General features: G+C 42.4%; 1 long non-coding RNA gene across 1 annotated transcript; it reads left to right on the plus strand.

Annotated features, from left to right (window-relative positions):
- Positions 1-5,035: 5,035 nt before the first annotated feature.
- Positions 5,036-23,174, plus strand: LOC139184571 (uncharacterized). The gene is made up of 4 exons (XR_011568109.1): positions 5,036-5,414; positions 11,369-11,487; positions 17,482-17,564; positions 20,294-23,174. It is a non-coding gene; the product is annotated as an uncharacterized lncRNA (long non-coding RNA).
- Positions 23,175-25,672: the final 2,498 nt, after the last annotated feature.

Consider the following 25,672-nt stretch of genomic DNA (forward strand, 5'->3'; position numbering starts at 1 on the left):
TCAGATTCTGTGTGGCCAAGATCTTCCAGCATCGATTCCCTTATATATGAAATGGGTATTACTACACTTACCTTCTATGATTATTATGAGAATTAAGAATGATGACTCTTGAGGACTTCCCCGGCCATTCAGTGGTTAAGACTCCACCTTCCAATACAGGGGTGCAGATTCAATTCCTGCTTGCGGAATTATGATCTCACATGCCAAGCAGTGTGGCCAAAAACAAACAAATAAATAATTTTATAAAAAGAATGATGACTGTTGGAAAGCATCTGGCACATAGCAGACTTTCCTGCTCTGGCTGTCATTATGATTGTTCATAATCTCAATAACAGTGAGTGAAATAGAACCACTAAATAATAAAGCTAAGTGAGGCATGAGAGTTATTTTATAGAGGGAGTCGATGTTACACAGGCCTAGTGGCAGCTGGAACCGGAATCCAGATCCTCTGAGAATTCTACCATTTTCCCTTTACCTGACTGCTATTCCGAACCCTTCTGTCTACAAGTCAATCTACCTTGTCCCCTGGTTTGATGAAGTATTTCCCAAACTTTCCAATTGTTACATTCTCTCTTCATGATTTTTGCCATATTCTTGTCATAACATCTTCTGTATTATTATTTATTTAATGATTTCTTAAAATAAACTTAGTTTTACTGAAAGTGTTTAAAATGAAAATTTTATATCACCAATGTCAATGGAAAACCAACAATATCACCTGTGAAATCACAGGTTTGTGGTATATAACAAATTCTTCTAAGGCATATTTAAATACACACCAAACTATTAAAGATATTTCATCTGAAATTTTCTGTACTACCCCAAGCGGAATGAATGCATACCACCTCTTGAGAAATGCTAACCTATGCAATTAATCACTGAATTCTTTTTATTTCACAGAATTTCTCGATCATGTCCAAATTATCCTAAAACCAAACTGCCCTTTACAGTACCTCATTTATAATTCAAAAGGGACAGAACAAAAGACTCAAAATCATTCCCTGTCCTGCCACTGACCCAGTATTATTCATATCAGCTACTCCCCACAGGGTCTCTAGTTGAACATTAACCTCTCCCATTTTTGCTTTCTTCATCCCTTGGAATTTTAGCTACTCTGGCATAGAATATGTACTAGTACCTAACATGATGGTTTCATCTTTTAAAAAATATTTTTTCATAATTAAAAAAAATTAACTTGGCTGTGCTGGGTCTCCCTTGAGGCGAGCGGGGGCTGTTCTCGAGTTGCAGTGCATGGGCTTCTCTTGTGAAGTACGAGCTCTAGGTGCTCCACTTCAGCAGTTGCAGCATGCAGTCTCAGTAGCTATGGTACGTGGCCTTAGTTGTCCCGCCTGAGACATGTGGGATCAAACCCATGTCCCCTGCATTAGCAGGCAGATTCCTAACCACTAGACCAGCAGGGAAGCCCCACTTAGTCTTCTTTATTGGGAAACTTCACCTCCCTGCTTCCAGTAGATTACATCCCCTGGGCTTGATGTTTAGAGTTAGAGTAACCTAGACGAGTCCTTGAACTTGGCTGATGAATTGCAACCTTCCAAATGGTTCAGACCCAGTGCCCGCTGAGGGCCCAGCACAAGGTATACATTCAAGTAAACGGTCATCACCTGAACCAGTTGAGGTAGAGGGGACTCTAGCTAGAACTGCTGCCACTAGATGGACATAAAAGGCAATTGCACCATTCTCACCTGTCAACCAGGCTCTGGCATTTCCCCTTGGAGGCAGCCGACCTTGCTCCCTTATTCTCTTGACGCTCTCTGTTCCCCCTCCCTACAAGTCCTCCTCTGAATGAATTAGCATCAAGGATGTTTGCATACCGAACACTAAGCTAACTGATATTCTGCCACAATCTGTTCAACAAATGTTAGGCTTTTTTGTATTGTGTGTGTGTGTGTGTGTGTGTGTATGTGTGCGTGTGTGTGTTTTAGTGACACTTTGGTTATATTTTTAGCCAGGTTGGAGAGGGAAGAGAGGGAATTACTTGGGCAGGCAGAAAACATATTTCCAGGTCTTTCCTCGTTGGTATTCTCCTAAGCGGCTGTGAACACTCTTAACAGATGGAGCTCAAGATGTGATCAGATCTGATTTTATCAGCATGTATCCTGGGCAAGTTCAACGTGAGGATGAAGACTTCCTTTGTGCTTCTTTGTGTTCTGTATTGTCACCCTCTATTGTTAATACTCTCATCTCATTTTAGGAAAGCCAGCCTTTCTCAGCTGTGATAGACACCAGTGTGGGAGTCGTGTAGCAAAGTCTGATATTCCACTGGAAGAAAAAAGCAAGCAGTTGTGGCCCAGTGTTTTGTAAAGATTTTTTTACTATTATTAATTTTAAGTTTTCATATTTATTTTTTATATATGGTTGCACTGGGTCTTTGTTACTGTGAGCAGGCTTTCTCTAGTTGTGGTGAGAGGGGGCTAGTCTTTGCTGTGGTGCAAGGGCCTTTCACTGAGGTGGCTTCTCTTGCTACGAAGCATGGACTCTAGGTGCCCGGGCTTCAGTGGTTGCGGCACGAGAGCTCAGTAGTTGTGGCGCGTGGGCTTAGTTGCTCCAAGGCATGTGGAATCTTTCCGAATGGAACCCATCTCCCCTACGTTGGCAGGCAGATTCTTATCCATTGTGCCACCAGGGAAGTCCTGGCCCAGTGCTTTGTGATGAGCTCTCCCCTCCCCATCAGCAACAAGAACATCTTATTTTTAAGTGTCAGAATGTTCTTGGTAGTCAAGAGAGAAATTAAAACAAACCCCTACAGGATAACCATCTTCAGAGATATCCAGCAATATACCCAGAATTACCCATAGTTCTTCTATCTGATGGACTTGGTCTTCTTGATGAAAATAAAATAGGCTGTTACATGTTATTATTGCTATAGCCTTCATTATTGAAATTGGATACCATACTTCACTTCTCAGGAAACACTAACTAATGGGAGTAATTATCACCCTGAAGAGTATGTGGTGCAGCAGATAGAGCCTGGACTCTTGGATTAGAAGATAAGCAGGGTATCTATTTCCACAGAGCTGCTATTAACTTCTGTTTTTATCCAGTTCAGATGGGTGTACAATACTTTGTTCTCAAGCAAGGAGACTGGACAGAATTATCAGGCAGAATTTAAATAACTTGGTTCATCCAACCAAGACAGACTTTCCTTTCTAGAAAAAGCCTACTCCTACCCTGATCTATGTAAAACTCCAATCCTGTATCCCACTACCAAATATGGCACGCACAAGGATTCAGACACCTCTCTGAGGAGGAATGAGTACCACAGAAAGTGAAAGAAAGTGAAGTTGCTCAGTCATGTCCGACTCTTGGCGACCCCATGGACTGTAGCCTACCAGGCTCCTCTGTCCATGGGATTTTCCAGACAAGGGTACTGGAGTGGGGTGCCATTTCCTTCTTCAGGGGATCTTCCCAACCCAGGGGTCGAACCCGGGTTTCCTGCATTGCAGGCAGATGCTTTACCATCTGAGCCACCAGGGAAGCCAATGAGTACCATGAACCTTCACTAATCCAGTCAATTCAATTCCCCTTTAGTGGAAATTAAGATCTCAAAAACACATGGTGACAGTTCTGCTTTCTAGTCTTTCATAGAAATTATACCTTTAGCTCTATATTCTAGTTATCTCTGACAGAGGAAGTGAACAACTGGTCAAGTAATAGAGTTGCCACAGAGCAGGGAGTTAGAGTGGAAAGAATAGATTGATGACTAGGTGATACACTAAGTAAGAAATGGGCTTGAGACTTTTTGGTAAGTCAGACAGGGATGCTTAAACGGGCAGGAGAGCTATTTGTTTTGGAAATTACTTGCAAACTTCTAATTGTACTATATGGAGTTATGTGAACCTGGGACAGAGTGAAAAACAGTTCATAGAATTTCAGAGCTGGAAGAAATCTTTCATGTCATCTAGCCAAATTTCCCAAGAGATGCCTGAAAACCCTGTACAGACTCAATTTACTAGAAAATGTTTCTCATTTCAAAAGTTTTCTCAAAGAAAACTCCACAGAGACTTTTACAAATAACCCCATGAATTATAGTTCTGATTATTACTTCACAACCAACCCTGGGAAAGTCGCTTCATTTTTGCTGGTCTTTGCTCAAAACATGCCCTTGGGCAAGTCACTTCACCTCTCTGGATATTAGTTTCCTTATCTATAAACAACAACCCAGTTCTGTCTTGCCTGCCCCTCAGGGTGGATAACGGGCTCAAGAAGATGATAGAAGTGCAAAGTCTTGGTAACCACTGGATAGGCTGTATTTTCTAAAACATAAGAAGCCTTGCTACCAACACCTTCATTCCCCTGCCAGTGACCTCCCCTTGCTAAGCAAGAGTAGCAATGTGTCATCCCTCTCCATTCTATTAAGATGTTTCTCCCCCTTGCCCATAATTCTTCCCCATAGAGTTTACCCACAGATGTGTCCCTTCACAAACATTCTCCAAGGGGCCCTGTGTCTTTTTCGTGAAAGACAATGATTGGATTTGTGCAAGTCACAGAGTCTGCGAGGGAACAAGTCGCATGCATACAGGGAGGCTTTCAGTGGGAGCAACTGCAGGCCTCCTGCTTTTCCACCCATCCTCTGACCAGTGCCTCTTGGCCCTCAGCCTCTGTGAGTGTGGGTGAACCCTGAGGAGTGAGGCAGCAACCACACAGAGGACCCTCCTAGCAGAACCTCATAATGGCACAGATGGGTGTTCTTTCTAACAGGCATTTAGTAAGTGTTTGTTATGAGTCAGGTCCTGTGCTTGCCGCCAGGGGTAAAAGATGAGTCAGACATGCTGCCCGCCCTTGAGACCTCACAGTTTAGTGGGAGAAACCAACTCAGGAGTGCTATGTACAGGCTATGTTATGACCAATGCCCCCACAGTGTTTGGGAACAACTGATGGATCCCTTGAGTCTGTCTGAGGGCAGGGTGGGCTTCTCAGAGGCTGTAAGATTAAAATCTAAATAAGGGTGTAGACATTCTCCAGGGGGATTAAAGGTGGTGGGGGTAGGGGAGCATTTCAGACAGGAAGAGCTGCGAGGATACAAAGGCAGAGGGATGTGAGAGGGCAACTTGGTTCTGGGTGCAGTAACAGAGGAGCCGACATGTGAGCTACACATCAGAGATTGAAAGGACCTGAATCCCAAGGGCTAGCTGGGGGCCCAAGGAGGAGCCTTTATGACACTGTGGGGTTCCAGGAAGTAGAATGTCATGGTCAGCTGAAGTTCTTAGAGCATTATGGGGGCTGGGTGAGAAAAGACAGAGAAGGTAAATTTACTGAGGGTGTTAGAGGAAAGGACAGATTCTAGACAGATTTAGAAGGTAGAATTGATAGATCTTATGAGAAATTCCAAGAGCAACAGCACAGGAAATTAAAAGAGAAAGAAGGCAGACTGAAAATTTTGTGAGGGCCCACAGGTAAGATAACAACATATCTTGGATCAAGCAAATAACACTCCCTGATTTCCATTTCTTGACTGCCTGGCTGAGATGGCCTATGTAATGTTTATGGACAGGAGGTCAAAAGCTTTCATCACAAATTATTTTTAAAGCTACAGTGGTGGAGTCAGCAGTCCTGGCTGGCTAGGCCAGAGTTCCTCATCCTTCCCTTCCTGTCCCATGAGTCTTAGCCCCAAAGCTAATTGTTTCATCCAGGAGGATGCCCTCCCCTGATAGAGAAAGGCCACATTTCGTTTGTGCTGTGCTGTGCTTAGTCACTTCAGTCATGTGCGACTCTTTGCAACCCCATGGACTGTAGCCCACCAGGCTCCTTTGTCCATGGGGATTTTCCAAGCAAGAACACTGGAGTGGGTTGCCATGCCCTCCTCCAGGGGATCTTCCCAACCCAGGGATTGAATCCAGGTCTCCCGCATTGCAGGCTGATTCTTTACCATCTGAGCCACCAGAGAAGCCCATGAATACTGGAGTGGGTAGCCTATCCCTTCTCCAGGGAATCTTCCCAACCCAGGAATCAAACCAAGGTCTCCTGCATGTCAGGTGGATTCTTTGCCAGCTGAGCTACCAGGGAAGCCACACATTTTGGTTAAGGATTGACAAATAACTGTGCCAGGATTGCCATACTAAGTACTGCCTAGACCCATGCATGACCACTAACTGTGTAACTCAGAATGCTTGGCAGTCTATAGCATACACTCACAGATCATACATGTGGTGAATTCCCAGAAGAAGTGATGTTTGCGCTGGGTCATAAAGGGGAAAACAAAGAGAATATAAGTACATTACAATGATATCCTACCTGTCCTGGCCCTTATTTATTTATTTATTGGCCACATCATGAAGCATGTGGGATCTTTGTTCTCCAGTCAGGGATTGAACCAGCACCATCTGCATTAGAAGCACAGAGTCTTAACCTCTGAACTACCAGGGAAGTCCCTAGCCCTTTTTAAGAAGTACATCTAGAATGTTCTAGACCAGAACTGTCCAATAGGAATTTCTACAATGTTGGGAATATTCTTCTGTATGATCCAATATGGTAGCCATGAGTCACATGTGGCTTTTGAACACTCTAAATATGGCTAATGTGACTAAAGAACTGATATTTTGAATTTAATTTTTATGAATGTTAATTTAAATAGCTACCTGTAGCTAGTGTCTATCAAGTTGGACGGCACAGCTCTGGAGCCCACTTAGCAAGCTGAGATTCTGTTTCACGTGGTCTTTCTTTGCTTCACTCCTTATGCCCATCTCTGTTCTCTTCTGCCTAGCCCCTCCAGTTTGATGTACTAATTGACTAACTCCTAACTTCCAACATTGGTCCTGTTTCCTGGTTATTGATTTCCTCTGTCTCTCATCAGAGCAGAGCCCTGGACTATCTTCCATGTGACTCATACCTTAATACCCGCCCAGCCTGTGTTGGTGTGTTGGCCCAGAGAAAATAGCTTCAGAGAACCTGTTTTCCCACGCTGGGCCCTTCACCAGGCCTATCCACTCCCTCCCATCTTTTTCTGTTTCTTTTCTAGGTCGCTTTAATCGGCCAGCTAGTAACCTGGAATATCCTTCGGTGTTTTCCCTCCCTGCCAGCTTGAGTTAGAGTTGAATTGAGGTGTGCATATTTGGATGGGGAAGGAGAGAGACATAACTGGTTGAATAAATACTTTGATTTCAGGTCTCTGAAAATAGGTGAAGAGCTCCATCCTGAGACCTCTCCTGTCAGGCATTTCAAGCTTTGATTTATAAACAGATAGCAATATCGATAGGTTGATTACTACACCTGTTGATGGAAAGGATTGATTCAGGACACAAAAAAGGTTCTTGATAGACCAAAGCACTGGGCCAAATTTAACAAGATGTAATGTAATGGTGATAAATCTCAGGTCCTGTTTTGGGGTCTAAATGGATAATTGCCTAAGTACCAATATATGGCTTAAAAGATTTGGTAGTTTTAGCTAATCAGGAATCAGTGATGGATAATGAGAGAGACAATATACTCTGGGAAAGCACTAATGGAATCACATCCAACAAGAGCATTCACATCCAACAGAGACCTACTGATTTCCACCCTGACCAGACCACACCGGGATCGTTGCTTCAGGTTCTGAACGCCTCACTGTTTTTATTTCAAGAGGGGACACTGACAAGTTGAATCACCACAGTGGTAAAGGGACTGGTAACCTGTCCCATAAGGACCTGGGACAATTGAGCCTTACAAGAGCAGACCGTGGGGACAATGTCACTGTCCTAAATCTCTACAGGATAGTCACAGGACAGAAAGCAGACATGTTTTACATGGCTCCAGAGGGCAGAGCAAAAACAGACAAGTGAAAACTCGAGCAGATTCTAGCTCAGAATGAGGAAAATGTTTCCAATTGACAAAACTGTGATTCGGGTGGTTTATCCTCTGCAGAGGCGAAGTTTGTTAGAGACCCTGGAGAAATGATGTTAAACAGGCCCCAGAGCCAGTCTGCTCAGATATTGATTGTCTCCGCAGTGATGGATAACTAATTCAAAATGTGTAGGCCGTGTATGTGCTAACCCATTTAGCTTTCAGGTTCTATATTAAGTGTCACTCCTCTCATTCTAGCTCAGCATTCTCAATAAATAACCTTCGTTCCTTGTATGTGGGAAACAGGTTTCAAGCATGGAGTCTCTAGCACCAAGCAAATTGGCAACATAATTTTAGCTCCTGAGCAAAATGGGTCTCACAATAGCATCAGTTTGGTGTGCACATTAACATTTGAATATGCTGTATAATAAGCGTGCTAATTACTCTGAGAAGAATACTTGAAGAATAAAATAAGCTTTGATCATTAGAGGAGAAAGGGGCTAGCAATTTACGGCATGGCTGCTGCTTGATATTCAAAAGTACATGACAGCTCTCATCGCAGGTAACAGGTAATTACTGTGATTATAAAATGTAATGACAGCTGCAAGAAGTGATCAGAAGTTTATTGGAAATCAGTTTGTGGTACAGTTTGTTTTTAATCACATTTAGATTTATTACTCATAAAAATGTGTCCTCATTTGATGGTTTGGTTCCTTCAAGCAGTTCGAACATAAATCCACTGCTATTACTAATCTCAGCTTTGTAGGAAGTAGCCAAGTTTTCATCGTGAAGCTGAGGTGGGGAGGCCTCAGGTTGGATATGGGAACATGATCATCACTTTGTGCTGGGACAGAAGCTGTCATGGGGAGCTGGCTGACACCCCACACCCTGAATGACCTAGACCAGCGGTTTTGAGAGTCTGCTCTGCAGACCTCTGGGGAATCGTGATACTCTTTCAGGGGGTCCATAAGGTCAAAATTATTTTCATAATAATATTAAGATGTTAGTTGGCTTTTTCACCGTATTGAAAGACTTCAAATTATATGACTCAACTTATATAAAATCTGTGTGTGTGTGTGTGTGTGTGTGTGTGTTAGTCGCTCAGTTGTGTCCGACTCTCTTTACAATCCCATGGACTGTAGCCCGCCAGGCTCCCATGGGACACACCCATGGGATTGTCCATGGGATTCTCCAGGCGAGAAAACTGGAGTGGGTTGCCATTTCCTGAGAGGCATTTATAGAGACTGCTCTGTTACTAATCTCAGCTTTGTAGGAAGTGGCCGAGTTTTCATTGGAAATGAGAAGCTGAGGCGGGGAGGCCTCAGGTTGGATATGGAGACATGACCATCACTTTGTGCTGGTAAGGAGTTTCCAGGGGCTAGGGGAGGCCAGAAGGGGGAGTGACTGCTTAATGGGTATGGGGTTTCCTTCAGCAGGGAATGAAAATGTTTTGGAACTAGGTAGTGGTGGTGGTTGCACAACTAAATGCTACTAAATTGTCTCTTTTTATATGGTTAAAATGGTGAATTTTGTTATATTTTACAACAATTAAAAAAATAAAAAAGGAAAGGTTGCATATTAAAGGAAGCAAAAGGGGAGTTCCCTGGCAGTCCAGTGGAAGCTCCTGGCCTCTGGAGCTTCCACTGCAGGAGGAATGGGTTTGATCCCTGGTCAGGGAACTAAAATCCCACATGCCACAAGGCACAGCCCCCCCAAAATAAAATAAAAAATAAAAGAAGCATTAGAGCTTCTTTCCATCCAGAATATTAAAGCTGCTGGAGGGTTTTCTAACCCTGAAAGTTCTCTTTGCTAGGTCTTTCAATAGCTGTAACTCTGAAAGTATGAAACATTTGTCCTTATTCCCCTAACATGCTAAGCCCTTCAAAACTACTTCTTTGAACTTTGCCTAATGCTAGTCTATACTTGAAATATCCTTTCTCTCAACCTGGAAGGCTACTACCTGTTGTTTGAAGTCCATTTAAAAAGACATTCCCTTCAACTGCTGAAGCCTGCATGCCCTAAAGCCCATGTTCCACAACGAGAGAATCCACTGCAGGGACAAGCCTTCAGAGCGCAGCAGAGTAACTACCCCCAAACCCCACGCAGCAGCAAAGACCCAGCAAAGCCATAAATAAATAAAATTCTTATTTTTTAAATGACATTCCCTTGATGAAATCTTCCTGGGCCTCCACCCCCAACCCCACCCCAGAAAATTTGGTTCCTTCCCTCAGTCTAGGTTCTTACAGAGCTTTGGTTGTGTTCCTTATGTGGTACTCCTGACATAAGATCTTGTCACCTTGTATCACAGTTACAATACATAACACCACTTTTTGTCTTTCTTAAAAGGTATTTCTTGACAGTATCTTCTTCTTATCTCTGAAGCCCAGTACACACACACACAGAGCGCTCTCCAAATGTACTAATTAATAACTTTATGTTAAGTACTTTTCAAAAGGCTTTATAAACATTGACTAATTTAATCCTTATAACTTTATATACATTTTATAGATGGTTAAACTGAGGAAAGAAATACTTTAGGACATGAAAAGATGTTAAAACAGCAAAACGGTGTGACAGCAAAACCACATGACGGCATTTGGTGTCACACATGGGTCCTGGTTGGTGCTCAGTAAATGGCTGTTCATCTGACTGAGTAAAAAATGTTGCCTGCCACATCAGTAAACACGGATGTTGCAGCCATCAAACTAGCACCTTACAGCACCCCAATGGTGAGCCCTGAGGGAACTCAGGATACAAACCAGATGCCAGCTATCAAGCCAGCAGCCTCTGCAGCCACTTGCAATGGTGTGCTCTGAGGAGACTCAGGATAGGAAAACCCAGGGCACTGGTCACAGGAAAGTTGGGGTGCCTATCAAAGGAATTATTTCACTGAGCCCAGACTTCTGCATCTTCCCACACACAGAGAAGTATTAAATTCATTAACTTGAGTTGTCTGGTTTTCTTTCATTAATAATAATATTTTGGACTTCCCTGGCAGTCCAGTGGTTAAGACTCTGTGATTCCAATGCAGAGGGCATGCGTTCCATCCCTGAACATGAGTTTGAGCAAACTCTGGGAGATAGTGAAGGACAGGGAACCCTGGCATGCTGCAGTTCATGGGGTTGCAAAGAGTTGATCATGACTTAGTGACTGCACAACAAATCTTTAGAAGTTCCGACTATCTGCTCTTTGTTGCAAATACTCCTGTATATCCTAGCTCCTCCTCCCTTACCTCCTCAGAGCAATCTTACTGATATCTGAGAGGCTCTGTCCTGGGCTTAAAGCTCTGTTTTGTCTGCCAAATAAAACATAATTCTTTCTTTTTTTTTTTTTTTTAAGTCACTCAGTTGTGTTCAACTCTTTTGTGACCCCCCTGGACTGTAGCCTCCCAGGCTCCTCTGTTCATGGGATTTCCCAGGCAAGAATACTGGAGTGGGTTGCCATTTCCTTCTCCATAAAACATAATTCTTGACTTTTAGGTTGTGTATATTTTTCAGTTGACATGATAAAAGAAAAAATGGCTAATAATATTAAGTAAATGAAAGGATTCATTCTTGTGACTTGTTAAATATTTCCATATATTTTTTAGACCTCATAGCATGTGAGACCTTGGAGAGACCTTGGTTGTCTCCTCATGCAAGTTGGAGATTGGGCAGGGGGAACTCCAAGGTGACCCGGTGGAAGAAATATGGATCTGGAGCCTAAGAGGTGAGATTAGGAGTAGTAGAGCAGAGTGCTTAAAATAATAAAGAGAGAAAGGGCAGCTTTAAATCATTATCAACCAGCATTTAAGAAACCCCCTACCCAGAAGAAAGAGAAAGGCCAGAGAACTAGGAGATGGGAGAGTCCCAGAGAAGTGCAAGCTGCCCCAAGACATGCATTATCAACGGGTGATACAAAGAGTTTCAAATTAAAGAGCACTTCAAGGCTTCCCAACAAAACCAGCTGCCTTGACTTGTCCAATTCCACCCTGATGGGTCTCCCCAGAGTCAACTACTGCCAACGTTTTCAGCTATTTCTTCTGATGTTTACCTCATATTTATAGACACATGCTTCTGTTCTATGCTTTCGTTTTTTCCACTTTAGATATTATCTATTGACTATTATTAAAAGATTAGGATTTAGTTCTCTTCTAGCACCTCTAAAAGCTGAGTGGGCACTAGTAAGCTGAAAACCAAGTGACCCATCTTAACGAGAGGCAACTGCTACTCAGCAGGTTATTGCTAGAGAATGCAGCTCCCCATTGGCAGAATGTACCAAAGTAACACTGACACTTATGTTCATATCAGATCAGATCAGATCAGTAGCTCAGTCGTGTCTGACTCTTTGCAACCCCATGAATCGCAGCACACCAGGCCTCCCTGTCCAAAACTAACTCCCCAAGTTCACTGAGACTCAGGTCCATCGAGTCAGTGATGCCATCCAGCCATCTCATCCTCTGTCGTCCCCTTCTCCTCCTGCCCCCAATCCCTCCCAGCATCAGAGTGTTTTCCAATGAGTCAAATCTTCACATGAGGTGGCCAAAGTACTGGAGTTTCACCTTTAGCATCATTCCTTCCAAAGAAATCCCAGGGCTGATGTCCTTCAGAATGGACTGGTTGGATCTCCTTGCTGTCCTAGCGACTCTCAAGAGTCTTCTCCAACACCACAGTTCAAAAGCATCAATTCTTCGGTGCTCATCCTTCTTCACAGTCCAACTCTCACATCCATACACGACCACAGGAAAAACCATAGCCTTGACTAGACGGACCTTTGTTGGCAAAGTAATGTCTCTGCTCTTGAATATACTATCTAGGTTGGTCATAACTTTCCTTCCAAGGAGTAAGCGTCTTTTAATTTCATGGCTGCAGTCATCATCTGTAGTGATTTTGGAGGCCAGAAAAATAAAGTCTGACATTGTTTCCACTGTTTCCCCATCTATTTCCCATGAAGTGGTGGGACCGGATGCCATGATCTTCGTTTTCTGAATGTTGAGCTTTAAGCCAACCTTTTCACTCTCCACTTTCACTTTCATCAAGAGGCTTTTTAGTTCCTCTTCACTTTCTGCCATAAGGGTGGTGTTATCTGCATATCTGAGGTTATTGATATTTCTCCCGGCAATCTTGATTCCAGCTTGTGTTTCTTCCAGTCCAGCGTTTCTCATGATGTACTCTGCATATAAGTTAAACAAGGTGACAACATACAGCCTTGACGAACTCCTTTTCCTATTTGGAACCAGTCTGTTGTTTCATGTCCAGTTCTAACTGTTGCTTCCTGACCTGCATACAGATTTCTCAAGAGGCAGGTGAGGTGGTCTGGTATTCCCATCTCTTTCAGAATTGTCCACAGTTTATTGTGATCCACACAGTCAAAGGCTTTGGCATAGTCAACAAAGCAGAAATAGATGTTTTTCTGGAATTCTCTTGCTTTTTCCATGATCCAGCAGATGTTGGCAATTTGATCTCTGGTTCCTCTGCCTTTTCTAAAACCAGCTTGAACATCAGGAAGTTCATGGTTCACATATTGCTGAAGCCTGGCTTGGAGAATTTTGAGCATTACTTTTCTAGCGTGTGAGATGAGTGCAATTGTGCGGTAGTTTGAGCATTCTTTGGCATTGCCTTTCTTTGGGATTGGAATGAAAACTGACCGTTTCCAGTCCTGTGGCCACTGCTGAGTTTTCCAAATTTGCTGGCATATTGAGTGCGGCACTTTAACAGCATCATCTTTCAAGATTTGGAATAGCTCAACTGGAATGCCATAACCTCCACTAGCTTTGTTCGTAGTGATGCTTTCTAAGGCCCACTTGACTTCACATTCCGGGATGTCTGGCTCTAGTCAGTGATCACACCATCGTGATTATCTGGGTCATGAAGATCTTTTTTGTACAGTTCTTCTGTGTATTCTTGCCACCTCTTCTTAATATCTTCTGCTTCTGTTAGGTCCATACCATTTCTGTCCTTTATCGAGCTCATCTTTGCATGAAATGTTCCTTTGGTATCTCTGATTTTCTTGAAGAGATCCCTAGTCTTTCCCATTCTGTTGTTTTCCTCTATTTCTTTGCATTGATCACTGAAGAAGGCTTTCTTATCTCTTCTTGCTATTCTTTGGAACTCTGCATTCAGATGCTTATATCTTTCCTTTTCTCCTTTGCTTTTTGCTTCTCTTCTTTTCACAGCTATTTGTAAGGCCTCCCCAGACAGCCATTTTGCTTTTTTGCATTTCTTTTCTATGGGAATGGTCTTGATCCCTGTCTCCTGTACAATGTCACGAACCTCATTCCGTAGTTCATCAGGCACTGTATCTATCAGATCTAGGCCCTTAAATCTATTTCTCACTTCCACTGTATAATCATAAGGGATTTGATTTAGGTCATACCTGAATGGTCTAGTGGTTTTCCCTACTTTCTTCAATTTAAGTCTGAATTTGGCAATAAGGAGTTCATGGTCTGAGCCACAGTCAGCTCCTGGTCTTGTTTTTGCTGACTGTATAGAGCTTCTCCATCTTTGGCTGCAAAGAATATAATCAGTCTGATTTCGGTGTTGACCATCTGGTGATGTCCATGTGTAGAGTCTTCTCTTGTGTTGTTGGAAGAGGGTGTTTGCTATGACCAGTGCATTTTCTTGGCAAAACTCTATCAGTCTTTGCCCTGCTTCATTCCGTATTCCAAGGCCAAATTTGCCTGTTATTCCGGGTGTTTCTTGACTTCCTACTTTTGCATTCCAGTCCCCTATAATGAAAAGGACATCTTTTTTGGGTGTTAATTCTAAAAGGTCTTGTAGGTCTTCATAGAACCGTTCAACTTCAGCTTCTTCAGCATTACTGGTTGGGGCATAGACTTGGATTACTGTGATATTGAATGGTTTGCCTTGGAAACGAACAGAGATCATTCTGTCGTTTTTGAGATTGCATCCAAGTACTGCATTTCAGACTCTTTTGTTGACCATGATGGCCACTCCATTTCTTCTGAGGGATTCCTGCCCACAGTAGTAGGTATAATGATCATCTGAGTCAAATTCACCCATTCCAGTCCATTTCAGTTCGCTGATTCCTAGAATGTTGACATTCACTCTTGTCATCTCTTGTTTGACCACTTCCAATTTGCCTTGATTCATGGACCTGACATTCCAGGTTCCTATGCAATATTTCTCTTTACAGCATCGGACCTTGCTTCTATCACCAGTCACATCCATAGCTGGGTATTGTTTTTGCTTTGGCTCCATCCCTTCATTCTTTCTGGAGTTATTTCTCCACTGATCTCCAGTAGCATGCTGGGCACCTATTGACCTGGGAAGTTTCTCTTTGAATATCCTATCATTTTGCCTTTTCATACTGTTCATGGGGTTCTCAAGGCAAGAATACTGAAGTGGTTTGCCATTCCCTTCTCCAGTGCACCACATTCTGTCAAATCTCTCCACCATAACCCGCCTGTCTTGGGTTGCCCCACGGGCATGGCTTAGTTTCATTGAGTTAGACAAGGCTGTGGTCCTAGTGTGATTAGATTGACCAGTTTTCTGTGAGTATGGTTTCAGTGTGTCTGCCCTCTGATGCCCTCTTGCAACACCTACCGTCTTACTTGGGTTTCTCTTACCTTGGACGTGGGATATCTCTTCACGGCTGCTCCAGCAAAGCGCAGCCATTGCTCCTTACCTTGGACGAGGGTTATCTCCTCACTGCCGCGCTTCCTGACCTTCAACGTGGGATATATATGTTCATATACACATAATTAAAACACAGCCAGAAAACTGACTTAACGAAGTTCACATCAAAGTACCACATCCAAGTGTGTGGTGTTAGTCACTCAGTCATGTCCAACTGTTTACAACCCCACGGACTGTAGCCCGCCAGTCTTCTCTGTCCATGGAATTCTCAGGCAAGAATACTGGAGTGGGTTGCCATTCCCTTCTCCAGGGGATCTTCCTGACCCAGGGATAAAACCCAGGTCTCCCACACTGCAGGAAGATTCTTTACTGTCTGAGCCACCAAGGAAGCCCATAGTGTTGTTTTGACTCAGCCCAGCACCCACGTCATCAAAGCTGACCTCGATGTGAGATGGTTCCAGACAAGCCCCAGCGCTCCTCAACCATATCCAGATAGATACAGGTCACTTCTGGGAGCCTTTCTCTCAGTGGTCCTAGCAAATCTCTGTGGACCTGTACCTGTAGGAGATATTATGGGGGTTTGCCCTGATCCCCTCTTCAGGGGAACACATCTGTCCCTTAGCTGCTGGGAATAGTCTTGCTCTCAGCCTCAGGAAACCATGCCCCCAAAGTTTTATAACCCCTCCCAGGGTGCAGCCTAAGGCCCATGACTGTCTGATGTGGGAACTCAAACATCCGGCCCCCTTACTTCAATCTGTGACAACTCTGAAGGGTCACCTGCATCCTTGAGTTCTCGGGGTCAGCTGAGACTTTGGTTGTAACTGCCACTGCACCTACTTTGCTGGTCAGTTTCTCTCCACACCCACCTCTGTCTTCTTCGCATCCCGATCGGTAACCTTCTGTCTCAGTAAACCTTCAGCATCTAAGTCTCATCTCAGATTCTGTTCCCAAGGAACCCAATCTTACAACAGTGCTTGTTTCTGAATCAGTAAAGATGACCAAAGGTAGGATTATGCTGATGAATTCAGATAAGTTTGCATGCCATGTTCTAGAACCAGGGATGGGATCCACCTCTCCAACACACATAAGCTGAACAAGAGGGGATAGGGACTTTACTAAAGGGGGAAACTTTTGTTTACTTTACTAAAGGGGGAAACTTTTGTTTACTAAGGGAAGAATCATTGGTGAGGCAGCTACACAGATCTTTGGATCTATCAAGAGAAGTCAGAAACAGTTTATGTTAAAAAACAAAACAAAACATGCCTTTCTTTAAAGTTTGTTTTTTTTAAATGTGGACTATTCAAAAAGTCTTTATTGAATTTGATCCAATATTGTTTCTGTTTTTATGTTTTGGTTTTTGGGCCAAGAGGCATGTGGGCTCCTAGTTCCCTGACTAAGGATTGAACTTGCACCCCTTCCATTGGAAATCGAAATCTTAACTACTCGACCGCCAGGAAAGTTCCCCTCATTATGTTTTGTTGTTGAAATCTAATTGAAATATTTTGAAACATGGTCTAATACTGGCCCACATTTCAGAAGTTTGTAATCTTGGCCAGAGAGAACACAGGTGTATTTTGCAGCCCAGAGAGCTAAGTTCACACTAACGGTGGTCATGAAGTCAAGATTTCAGCTCAACCCAAAAGGTTTCCTAATGATTTGAGCAATACGAAAATGCAATGAAGCACCTCAGGAGGTAGTGAGTTCCTTGGCACCAAAGGCCATTGTTTGAGTCTTGTTAGAATTTGAATTATATGATTTTTGGATTCCTATTCATTGATATCCATATAAAGTGCTGTATATACATATCACCCATACACTCTTCAGCTAACATCAATAGCAAACAGCAATGGGATTGCACCAATGGTTCTACTGAAACACAACTCAATTTCCTTTTCCTGGAAAACACACTGCACTTGACTCATGGCTTCTGGATACTTCAGCATCAAAGGAAATAAAAGGTGAAAAGAGAAGCATGTGTTTCATTGCCCTATTCTAGTCTTAGATACAAAAATGTCACCAGCAAATCTATTATGAAACCTTCTGTTGCTTAGAAATTAGCATTATATTCTAGGTATCAGCTGGAAGCATCTGAAAGATCATGCAGTCTTGCTCTTTCATTCAATAGGAGAAACCACAGAAAAGAGAAGGAACCCACCTGAAAGACACAGCAAAGCCAGGACTAGAATCCAGATCTCTTTACTCTTGAAGGTGAGTTCTTGCTACAACCCCAAACCCATTATTTATTTATTGTCATTAAATTGCTATCGGCAAGTTATCCTGGAGTGATAGGACTTCTGGGCTAATGGACCTCAAGATTCTCACAGACAGGAGGTAGCCAGACTCTTTTTCAGCAGTCTAGAATGCCTAACCATTTATAGAGATAGTTTATTTGATTCTGTTTAGAATTTTTTGTAAAAGGTAATATGCACACATGGTTTAAAAAAAAGAGGTATACACTAAAAGTTTCACTCCCACTTCTTCCCCCAATACCTCTTCCCCTCCTATAGGTGATCTTTCTTATTAGTTTCTTGTGAATCATTATAAGAAATTTGAAATTACTTCCCCTGATTCTCAAAACCATCTTGGTAAGGTGGGGATATGCACTCACCTTCATTTTACCTATGAGGAAACCAAGACTTAGGGAGCCTCAGTGAATGAAAGAATGAAAAACTAACCAAATCTAAACTCAGTGCTTTTTCCAGAATGTCACTATGACTTTCAATAGCCCCACGATGTGTGGTAAGAGCTTAGCTACCAGGCCCAGGACGAAAGGCACAAGTGGGCCCAAAAGGCAGGTTGAGCTGCTGAACCAAACCTCCTTACGTTTCCTAACACAACAGAGCCTGCAAAGGGAGTGATCAACCCAGGTCCTTCCTAAAGAGAAGAAGGACATACCAGGCAAATGACTACCTGGAAACAGCACTTGTTTCATCCTGCTCCTTCATCCCATACATCTGTCACAAAGCCCTGTCAAGCTTTCCTGTGAAATATTTACTCTATCTGTCCCTCCCTCTCTCTTTTCACAGCAAAAACACTGGTGTAGACTTCAGTTACCTTACATGTGGGTTGCTGTCACAGGCTTTTAATTGGTCTAGTGCACAAATAGCTTTAACCTAAATGAGCATGTATTACACCCAATTTCCATTTGTAACATGGATGTAAATTATGCTGGTCCTTTAAAAAGTCTATTTTGTAATCTTTCAACTCCATGCTGTGGAAACAAGCCCATTAGTGTGTCAGTGAAAAAAAAAAAAAGGTAACGTAAAGAAGACTTGCTCCAGCTCAGAAATAAAGCTAGTCATAAGAGAGAAGAGACTTGTTTAGAAAATGGATAACTAAATCACAATGTATCCATATTCTAGAATAGTACTCATAAAGAGAAATGAGCTACTATTTTACTCAACAACCCAGATGAATCTCAAAAATATGTTGAGTGAAAGAAGTCAGACACACAAGAGTACAGGTCATACGATTTCATTCGTATGAAGTCCCAAAACAGGCAAAATCGCCTCTTGGGGATATAATTGAGAACAAGGGTTGCCTCTGATGGGGCCCTGGAAGGAGTACACAGGGATGCTATAGCAATGTTTTCTGTCTTGACTGGGGTGCCAGTTACACAGTTGAACACCGTTGTTATAAGAAGCCAACTGAAGATTTTCCTGGTGGTCCAGTGGCTGAGACTCTGTGCTCCCAATGCAGAGGGCACAGGTTCAATCCCTGGTTGGGAAACTATGATCCCACATGCCGTGCAGCACAGCCAAAAGAATTTTTTTTTTTTCAAATTTTTAAAAGTTACCCCAAAAGTCACCAATTGTAAGTTTAACATCTGTGCATTGTACTGTAATTATTCTTCAATTTAAGAGAGAAAGATAGGAGAAAAAGCAAGCGAGAGGGAAGCTGACCTTCTCAGGCTGTTGCAGAAAGGAGAACCGGATGTCCAAATACAGCGGCTTCAGAGTAATCCCTGCCCTCTCTCAGCTTCTCTCCAAAACACATTTGAATAAATTGGGAAATTAGGGATCTCCCAACACTGTACAAAACTTGAAAGAAATGTCATGCCAGAAACTTAGCAACATTTCTGCTCTTATAAAGTATGTGTTGCAGCTGGATGGAGCAAATCTGACCCAATTTTGAGCTCCTATGATGCCCACCTCCATTCCAGAAGCAGACCGCCTCAGAAAGGGTGGGGAGGCCCTTGGTTCCTCCCACACCATCTGTCCTCTGTGCTCTGGGGACTTCCAAGCCCTTTTGGAATAGATCTCAGGCAGGCAGAGCACCTTTTCCCAGCATCCATACCCACAGTCAGGAGCCACTTCTGCCAGCTTGCATGCCTTTTTTTTTTTTTTTTTAAGGAGACTCTACTCACCCTTTTTATTTATTTATGATATGTACACACTACTTTATTTATTTAGTTTGGCTACACTGGGTCTTCATTGCTGTGCGCGGGCTTTTCTCTAGTTGCAGAGAGCGGGGGCTGCTCTCTAGCTGCAACGCCCGGGCTTCTCATTGCAGTTGCAGAGCACAGGCTCTAGGTGCATGGGCTTCCATAGTTGCGGTACAGCGGCTCATCAGTTGTGACTTGTGGCCCTAGAGCATGCAGGCTTTAGTAGTTGTGGCAGGTGGGCTCAGCAGTTGCTCCACTACATGTGGGATCTTCCAGGGTCAGGGGTTGAACCCATGTCTCCTGCACATTCTAAGAGGTGGATCCTTTTCCTCAGAATTTCCTCAGGAGGCATCAAATGGTCCACTGTCTTCTAGTTACCCATGTTCTATTAAGCCTCATGCATTTTGATTTTTGAGCTTTTCGTTATAACTTTTTTCTCTCTTAGGACACTTGCATTTGTTTTTTCATTACAATATGCCTTGATGGGCCATTTCAGTCTGGAAATCCAAAGGAACTGTGTTGTATTATTGCTTGATAATTTCATCCTTTACAGCTATAGGTACTGAAAATACTGGCATTTGGAGGTCTCTCCATGGAAATGCCAGCTTGCTTCCTGATCACCGTGAAGTGATACCCACTAGTCTCTAAGACCTACCAGCACATCAGAGTTTCTGATCACCTTTTAAGTCCCTCTCTTGTAAATGTGAATGGATATTCAAGGATGACCACATACTCAGGAAAGACTTGTGAATATTAACAAAGAGAAACCACACTAAAACAGAGTTGGGAGGCCAGAAGGGGAGCTCTCATGTATGTACTACACAACATCAATATAGATCCTCACAGGTAGAGACCTCTTTTGCATCTCTGGGAGGAAGTGACACTATTATGCTGCCTTGGGAGGAAGAAAAATTTCTCCTTGCCTGGTAACATCTCAGCCAGTTTCCTCCAATGGACTTTTTAACAGCGCATCCCAATTTCTCCTTCTCTTCTTTTTCTTAACTGGACTTGCCAGTGGTTCACCACAGTTGCGTGTCCCAAGTTGCAATTCTTTGCTGGTTCCAAATAAATTCACTTTGCTGGTAAAATAACTGGCTGTTATTGTTGCCATTTAACAGACTCTAATACAAGAGCCAGAAATCTGAGCTAGTAAAAAGGATCTTGGAGGGGACTTCCTGGTAGTCCAGTGATTAAGAATCCACCTTGTAATGCAGGGGACATGGGTTCAATCCCTGGTCCCACATTCTGTGAAGCAACTAAGCCTAAATGCCACAACTATAGAGTCCCTGTGCCATAATGAAAGATCCTGAGTGATACAATAAAGACCCTTTGTGCTACAAATAAAACCCAACACAGCCAAATAACTACAATTTTTAAAAAAAGGAACTTGGAGAAAATGGAGACAATTCAGATATCAGAATAAAACTTATCTCCTCAAAGATAAGTGGTGTTACATCAATGAAATAAAAACAGGATTCTATAAAAATGAATAATTATAAAGACAAAAAAAGAGCCCTCCCTTGGAAATTACAGCTAAAATAAAACAAAATTTGGTTATCTTAGATGTTTACTCTTAAACCAGTCACTTTCCTCAGAAAAGAATCCTCCAATCTCCTGCCTTCAGAGATAGCTGTTAGCATTCTGTAACTAAGTGGGGAAAGGGGAGTCAGAGGGGTACCTATATTTGGGATGTGGACTCCATTTTATCTTGTCTCTACTTCTTGAATTCTGATTAGTCAGATATTGGACCTCCTAGACTGATCCTTTGATTTTATTTGTCCTTTAGTATATTTCATTATCTTTTTGTTCAGTTTCTGGGAAATGTCCCCCAACTTTATCTTTAAAGCCTTTTGAGGATTTGGGAGAGTGTGGTGACAAGCATACGAGTTAAATTCACCACTGTTGCTGTTGTTCACTAAGTTGTGTCCCTTTGCAACCCCAGGGACTGTAGCATTCCAGGAATCCACCATGACTAACCGGAAATCCTTCTGATACCATTTTACATCTTGTCTGATTATCCAGTTGACTCTTGAACAACACAGGGGTTAGGGTTGCCTATCCTTCCTAAAGTTGAAAATCCATGTAAAACTTTAGAGTCAGCCCTCCATATCCAATTTACATCCATGGATTCAGTGAACCCCTTATATTGTATACAAATGTAATTCATATTTATAGAAAAAAATTCACATATAAGTGGTCCCACACAGTACAAACCTGCACTGTTCAAGGGTCAACTGTGTATTCTTTGGGGGACGAATGATGAGAAATAGGAAGGGAGAAATGTGATGGGCAGCACAGGACTCTGGTGTCACTGTGCGTTCTGAAAGGTGTGTTCTCCACCTTTTACGTGGTTTGGACATGCACTCGCACCCGGGCTGATGTCCCCGAGTCCAGGGCCACTCCAAGCCCATGTCTCCAGAGAATAAATTTCTGCTCTTCTGCCATTTGTCCACTGGCTTCCCATTTGCTAAACTGTCCCAGAGGGTATAGACAGAAAAATAAGTGAATAGAGAAGGAGGTCCAGAAATAGATGTAAGAACATGAAGAATTTGGTATGTGATGCAGGTTACATTTCATATTCTCTGAGGGAAAGATGGTTATTTAACACATGGTATTGAGACAAGTAGCTAATCGTTAAAAATAAAGAAAATTAGACCTTTACTTCAAGCCATACATTAAAATATTAATCTATATAGATTTCACATAAAAATGAAACCAGAAGTATCAGATGAAAATATATGTGAACTGATATAATCTTGGGATGGGAAAAGCTCTTATGACATGAGAGCAATAAACACATAGATTAATTTTATCTTAAACAAAAATTAAAAATTTTTTCATCACCCTCACCAGTGTGTGTGTGTGTATGTGTATGTTTATTAATACATACATACAATTTTAAAAGCAAACAAACAAGTGGGGAAAAATAGCTTGAAGATGAATATCAGGCTAAGTGTTAATATTCTTAACATATATGGAGCACTTGTTAATAATTTTAAAATACCAACAGGACATAAACATGTAACTTACAAAAGAAAACAAACAGCCTTAAATACTTGAAAAAAAATTCAGCCCCATTAGTTATACACAAGTACAAATTAAAGTAAAAATGATATATCATTGTCAACTTGCCTAATCGATTAAAATTTTTTACAGTTTTATTGAGATATAATTCAGATACCATAAAGTTCACTTCTAAAGATGACAATTTAGTAGTTTTTGGAGAAGGCAATGGCACCCCACTCCAGTACTCTTGCCTAGAAAATCCCATGGACAGAGGAGCCTGGTAGGCTGCAGTCCATGGGGTCGCTAAGAGTCAGACATGACTGAGAGACTTCACTTTCACTTTTCACTTTCATGCATTGGAGAAGGAAATGGCAACCCACTCCAGTGTTCTTGCCTGGAGAATCCCAGGGACGGGGGAGCCTGGTGGGCTGCCGTCTATGGGGTCGCACAGAGTCGGACATGACTGAAGCGACTTAGCAGCAGCAGCAGCAGTGTATGTTCAGAGTACTGCAACCATCAGTATCAAATTTCAGAGCATTCCTGGGGATTTACCTGGTGGTCCAGTGGCTAAGACTCTGCACTCCCAATGAGGGGGCCTAGGTTGGATCCCTGGTCAGGGAACTAGATCTCACATGGATGCAGCAACTATGAGCACAACCAAATAAATACATTTTTTTCCCCTAAATTCCAGAACATTCCTGTTACCCCAAAAGAAACCCCACACTCAGTACTGTCTGACTCTGCGTGACCCTATGGACTGTAGCCCACCAGGCTCCTCTGTCCATGGGGTTCTCTAGGCAAGAATACTGGAGTAGGTTGCCATGTCTTCCTCCAGGGGATCTTCCTGACCCAGGAATCGAACCCGCATCTCTTCCATCTCCTGCATTGGCAGGCAGGTTCTTTACTGAGAAGCCCTCTGTACACTGGTGACAAATCAAATCTTGCAGACAGTTTTGGGTGAAGTAGCAAAGGATAGCTTTAGTGCTTTGCCAGACAAAGGGAGACACACCAGGTTTCTACCTCAAAAACTATGTGTCCCACTCCCAGAGAACTTGAGTCTTGCTTTTTCTAACAGTGGGTCAAAGGCAGGGTCTCTGACAAGATTAGGGTGTAAGCTGGTCTTGCATTCCCTCGTCTTAGTCTCCTCTCAGGTGGTGGATCTCCTAGTCCTAAAGAGTTTCTCCAGTCTCTTTAATCTTGCCTCAGGTGATTCCTTGACTACTCCTCCCTTGATTAGCAACTGTTCAAATCTGCCCTTTGGAACTCATGGAAGGTCACTCAGACTCATGGCTGGGGTCTTGACTATAAGAAATGGGGGACAGAAAGGCCTTTGTGCCTGGGAGCCCCACAGGGCCCCACTCGGTTTCATTAGCAGTCACTCCCTATTACTCCCAGCCCTTGCTGACCACTAATCTATTTTCTGCCTCTATGAAAAAGTGAAAGCATTAGTTGCTCAGTTGGTAGGATTCTTTGGGATTCTGTGGACTGTAACCCACCAGGCTCCTCTGTCCTCATGTAACCCATGCACACTCCTCTTGCATGGAATTCTCCAGGCAAGAATACTGGAGTGGGTAGCCATTCCCTTCTCCAGGGGATCTTCCTGACCCAGAGATGGAACATGGGTCTCCTGCATTGTAGGCAGATTCTTTACCGTCTGGGCCACCAGGGAAGTCTGTATGGATTTTCCTACTTTAGACACTCCATATAAGTGGAATCACACAGTCATCTTGTCAAAGTTCTTTCAGTTAGCATAATATTTTTACAATTCATCCATGTTGTAGCACATATCAGTACTTCATTCCTTCCAATGACTGAAAAAAAAATCCCATTGTATGTATATATCACATTTTGTTTATCCATTCATCAGCTTATGGACATTCACGTTGTTTCCAGTTTATGACAATTATGAATAATGCTGCTATGAACATTCATACACAAATTTTGTAAGGACATATATTTTTATTCTGTTGGGTATATACCTAGAGGTGAAATTGCTGCCTCTATGTTTAACTTTATGAGGCACCTCCAAGCTATTTTCCATAGCAGCTGCACCATTTTACATTCTCCCCAGCGATGTACAAGGGTTCTAATTTTTCCACATCCTCACCAACACTCATTGTCCATCATTTTAATTACAGCCATCCTAGTGGGTGTGAAGTGGTATCTCATTGTAGTTTTGATTTTCATTTCCCAAATGCTAATGATGTTAAGCTTCTTTTTGTGCTTATTGGCCATTTGTATATTTCCTTTGGAGAAATGTCTATTCAAACTTTTCTGTCCATTTTTAATTGGGTTTTCATTTTGTCATTGAGTTCTAATAGTTATGTATTCTGGATACAAATCCCTTATTAGATGTATGATTTACAAATATTTTCCTTCATTCTATGTATTGTCTTTCATTTTCTTGATGATGTCATTTGAAGCACAAAAGTTTTAAATTTTGATTAAGTCAAATTTATTTCTTGTTTTCTTTGGTTTGTTGTACTTTTACTGTCGTATCTAAGAAAGCTTTGCCTAATCCAAGGTCATGAAGATTTACTTGGTTTCCTCTGAGTCTTATAGTTTTATCTGTGTGTGAGCTCAGTTGCTCAGTCATGTCTGACTCTTTTCAACCCCTTGGACTGTAGCCCACAAGGCTCCTCTGTCCATGGAATTTTCCAGGCAAGAATACCTGAGCATGTTGCCCTTTCCTACTCCAGGGGATTTTTCTGACCCACGGAGTAAACCCTCACCTTTTGTGTCTCCTGCATTTGCAGGCGGATTCTTTACCACTACACCACCCGAGAAGCCTCTTAAAGTTTTAGCTTTTGTATTTAAGTCTATGGTATATTTTGAGTTAATTTTTGTATTTGCTGTGAGGCAGGGGTTCAACTTCATTCTTTTGCATGTGGATATATAAGAATTGATGCTTTTGAATTGTGGTGTT

Source organism: Bos indicus, chromosome 8 (genome assembly GCF_029378745.1).
Source record: "Bos indicus isolate NIAB-ARS_2022 breed Sahiwal x Tharparkar chromosome 8, NIAB-ARS_B.indTharparkar_mat_pri_1.0, whole genome shotgun sequence".
Lineage (NCBI taxonomy): Eukaryota > Metazoa > Chordata > Mammalia > Artiodactyla > Bovidae > Bos > Bos indicus.